The sequence below is a fragment of the Haliaeetus albicilla genome, chromosome 7 (genome assembly GCF_947461875.1).
Source record: "Haliaeetus albicilla chromosome 7, bHalAlb1.1, whole genome shotgun sequence".
NCBI lineage: Eukaryota > Metazoa > Chordata > Aves > Accipitriformes > Accipitridae > Haliaeetus > Haliaeetus albicilla.
In genome coordinates, this window is record NC_091489.1 from 43,585,076 (window position 1) to 43,589,790 (window position 4,715).

Sequence of the window (4,715 nt, forward strand, 5' to 3'; positions counted from 1 at the left end):
AGAGTTTAATTTGTATCCACATCGAAGCCACACAAAGTCAGTGACAAGCAAGGGAGTGTGTGGATTAAACCCCACAAGAGGTGTTTGTTTACCTAAGGTGAGCATGTAGTGTCGTCTTCAGTGGAAAGGAGGAAAGAACATGCACTTTGATGGCTGACATCCTGCTCATTTGTTCATGCCCTGGCTTCTCACCTTGAATTACCTGGGCACCCTGGTGCATTTAGTCTTCTGTATTTCCAGAGCGCACTCTGCAGTTGGTTTGCTAGGTTAAAGGGTGGGCTATTCGCTTGTATCTGCATCCAGACTATGCTGCTGCACTTCGTTATTATGGGGAAAAAACCATAAATGCTCTACTCCCTTTAAATAGAGTGTAGAACCAGGCCTGGAAGGGAGAGAAGGTTGCTGCTTGTTCTCTTTTCCTCTTGAATACAGAGAAGTAAGCAGCAAAGGAAAGGGGTAGATTTGCTCAGCAGTGGTATATTTTTAACAGTAACGAGCTCTCTTATAGCACATTCCCTCAGGCTAACTGGATGGAGCCCTGCCTGCTGCAGTGGCCTGCCTTTGCGGCCCATTGGCAGGACAGCAGAAGAAAGTCTGCACCGCATATTATCTGCGCTATATATAGCGGCTTTGCAGAGAGGGCCATAGCTCTTCAGCGCTGTCACAACTGCTTTTCACCAACACCCAGTTGCCTAGCAGCAGTACTCACAGATCTGCAATCTGAGATGGGTTTTGGGATAGTTCCAAGGGGTGGCAGCTAACTGCAGTGAGGCAGAAGGGTAATATACATGCTGGTTGTGTCTCTGTTGCAGAAGATTTCTTCATGCACAGCCTGCAAGGTTCCTCTCCACAGCATACAACCAGCCAGGACCTCTGCTGACTTCCAAGAGTTTTAGCATACTGAAAACAAGCAACACTGCATACATAAACTACCCGGATTCCCCTGCCCTTCCTCCTGGACTCGGAGCAGAACCAGACGCTCTGGAGGTGGAGAAAAAGCACAGAAAATACAGGACTGACGTCAGCTTCAGTAGAAGACCAGCTGCCTCGCGAGATGCTCAGTTTGGGAGAAGTGCATGCAGGGCACGATGCACTGAAGACGTGGCCCAGCTGGAATGGTAGTCTAGACTGAGGGGGCTGTTTTACAGGACCTGGAAGCAAGGGTGAGAATGCCCACAGGAGCGTGTTGGCCCCTGGTGACTTGTTTTTCCTGAGACACATGTACCTTGTGGCTATGTGTGCAACAGCCTAAGCAGCTCTCTGTTCGTGGAGGGGACAGCTGCCTTCCGAGATGGCACCTTGGCCCTTAATTTTAGACCTACTTTAATCAGTGTTTATTACGCTGCACAAGACAGGAAGGTTTCGGGGAAGGGTGAAAAGCAAGGCAGGTTAGAACAAACCCATTAAGTATTTCTGTTCTCTTTGTATTCCCTCTCCCTTCATTAGTTTCATGGTTTGGAGGGCACTCTGATATATACTTCTATGTTCATAGAATCATAGAATAGTTTGGGTTGGAAGGGACCCTTAAAGGTCATCTAGTCCAAACCCCCCTGCAATGAGCAGGGACATCTTCAACTACATCAGGTTGCTCAGCCCCGTCCAACCTGACCTTGAATGTTTCCAGGGATGGGACATCTACCACCTGGGCAACCTGTGCCAGTGTTCCACCACCCTCATCATAAAAAATTCCTTCCTTGTTATCTAGTCTAAATCTACCCTCTTTTAGTTTAAAACCGTTACCCCTTGTCCTATTGCAACAGGCCCTGCTAAAAAGTTCTTATAAGCCCCATCTTTCTTCTAAGCCCCCTTTAAGTACCGAAAGGCTGCAATAGGGTCTCCCTGGAGCCCTCTCAGCCTTTCTTCATAGGAGAGGTGTTCCATCCCTCTGATCATTTTTGTGGCCCTCCTCTGGACCCTCTCCAACAGGCCCACGTCTTTCCTGTGCTGAGGACCCCGGTGCTGGATGCAGTACTCCAGTTGGGGTCTCACCAGAGCAGTGCAGAGGGGCAGAATCCTCTCCCTTGACCCGCTGGCCACTCTTCTTTCGATGCAGCCCAGGATACGGCTGACTACCTGGGCTGTGAGCACACATTGCCGGCTCACACCCAGCTTTTCATCCACCAGTACCCCAAAGTCCTTCTCAGCAGGGCTGCTCCCAATCCCTTCATCCCCCAGCCTGTATCGATACCGGGGGGTGCCCTGACCCAGGTGCAGGACCTTGCACTTGGCCTTGTTGAACCTCCTGAGGTTCACACAGGCCCGCTTCTCGAGCTTGTCCAGGTCCCTCTGGATGGTGTCCTGTCCCTCAGGCACGTCAACTGCACCACTGAGCTTGGTGTCATCTGCAGACTTGCTGAGGGTGCACTGGATCCCACTATGTCACTGATGAAGATATTAAACAGTACTGGTCCCAATACGGACCCCTGAGGGACACCACTTGTCACCGATCTCCATCTGGACGTAGAGCCATTGACCACTACCAGTTGACCACTGTTCCTGGATGGAGTTATGTTTACAGCATGTGGTTCTATTAATCCATGCTAAAATAATTGGAAGTGGGTTTTAATGAGATTGTTGTGGCCATACACTGTAATACTTCATCCAGGCTCAGATCTTGGTTCTGTTTAGCTCTAATTTGGTTCACATGAGCAGTAGCTGTGGGATTCTCTGAAGGGTGCTCCTACATAAAGCTGAATTTCCACTCTTAAAAAATAAAATTAACTGCTTAAAACTAGGGATCGAATGTTAAAAGCTGATGGTAGTGCATTTACCATTCTACTGGAATGTATCCTTCAGCCCTAGCCCCTTCTTCAGGGCCATGCCATACTACTGCAGAGCTACTGGCGTGAAAAGCCATGCTGGAGCAGTTCGAGAGTTAACTTCCGATGGATAGAGCAGCACCCTCGTAAGGGGATCCTGTGCTTAGTGCTCTGTTTCTTCAGCACCTGGCTTGAGGTAGGTTGAAAAATTATGTAGAACATTAGTCACCTCTTACCTGTTCTGTAACATCAAAGGACCTGAGATAGCATTGATGAAAGGGTGTTCTCCGATGAAATTGTATTTTGCTTCTCAGTGAGACACAGGACTAAGCAATGCAGAAGAGGAACCTGGGTGCTACTACCTTGGTTGACTGCGTATTTGAGATGATTGACAAACTTGCTGAGGAAGAAATTGAGGTACAACAAACATACCCCTTGTCCCCGCCTCCAGCCCCTTTAAAAATCCCCAAACTTACATCCCCCTTCATAGTTGTTGTCAAACCTTTGATCAACCCCCACTGTTCCAATTCTTTCAAAAAGGTCTGAAGCACAATTTTACCTTTGAATTAAGGGAAAATGTAAGCCTGGAACTGGACTTGGTTATTTTTAGCCCTAACATATAGAACTATTAAAATGCTATAGATTGGATTGTTAGCTTCACAGTGTGGAAGTCTCCCCTTGAACTAATGACATTGTGTACTTCCTAATATTTAAAAAAAAAAAAAAAATTTTTTTTGTAAGTTATTTTCTCCCACTGTATATCAAAACCATTGGGGAAAAGTTGCATTCTTTAGTTCCCAGTCACAGAAGCCTTGCTACGTAGCCTTTACAAAAAGTTCCTTTAGATGCATTGGCTGAAGCGCTACTTGGATAGAAAGCATTTGATGCTACTGGCCGCTGGCTGCTCTATGGGAACGGGTATTGTTATCTTGTATTAAAACAGTAGCTCTCTGCACTCAAGCAGATTTATTCTGTTATTGTACTAGCCTTCCAAGTTCACTTCAGTTTGCAAGCCCTAGAGTGGAAAGAGACATTTTTAAAGGACCATAAAGTTTTCATACCATTTAAATAGTTTCCAACTGATGTCCTCTCCTAGCTGCATGTTTTGTTTCACTAGTCTTAATTCCAGTCCCTACTGGGTTGCAACCTTCCCTCCTTGGAAGGAAATAACTTTCAGAAAAACGCAAAGGATTGAGTCCTGAACACAACCCTGCATACATGCTCCACTCTCCTTGAAGTTGGTCACACGAGCCTGGGCCCTTCCAACTTGCACAGGGGCTACCGTGGTCCTTGGGAGCAGAGATACGTATGTTCAGTAAGACCAGCTCTGGCCAGGATGGACAGCTGCACTGCCTGTTCTCAGTTTTAAACAAAATGTATTTAAATTTGTTAAATAAAATTATGGTTTCTAAGAGCCAGAATACCCCGCAACTCCATTATCAGAGACAGTGCACATGTTTGGTGTTTCTCTCATAGCCTGAATCCTCTGGTTACTGGAACAGAAAGCAGGGGCTGAGTGACTTCTCGGAGATTCTGAACAGATTCGCAGCTTGAATTTGATCTCTTCCTCTCCCTAAAGAGATGGCAGCTCCTCAGTGACTGCGGAGCTGGTGAGTTAAAAAAACAAGTCATGTTTTTCTAAATGCTGTGTTTCTGTTTTGAGGGACAAAAAGAAAGAAGAAAACAGGATCCAAGATCCCAAGATTTCACAGCAGGTTTAACTAGAAAGTACAGATGTGCTCTCCCATGTATGCAACCCCTTTACTTCTATCCCAACCAAAAATCTGATCCCTGCTCATTTTACAAGGGGGAATTTCATCTTTAGGTGCTTCACAGTGAGAGCAGGGGCGGAGGGATGACTGGAAGACTAACTTGTCCTTTTCTCCTCCTCCTTGGAAGTTCTCATTCCTGCCTGGCCTGAAACATGATGATATATTTGATATAGGACAAAACACA

At 46.4% G+C, this 4,715-nt stretch overlaps 1 protein-coding gene across 6 annotated transcripts in view; it reads left to right on the forward strand.

Annotated features, from left to right (window-relative positions):
* Positions 1-1,545, forward strand: part of B3GAT1 (beta-1,3-glucuronyltransferase 1) — a 43,180-nt gene extending 41,635 nt beyond the window's left edge. For all 6 annotated transcript variants that reach the window (XM_069788117.1, XM_069788118.1, XM_009918131.2 and 3 more), the window contains one exon: positions 813-1,545. The gene's annotated coding sequence lies outside the window, so the exon portion shown is untranslated. The remainder of the gene's footprint in view (positions 1-812) is intronic.
* The last annotated feature ends 3,170 nt before the right edge of the window (positions 1,546-4,715 follow it).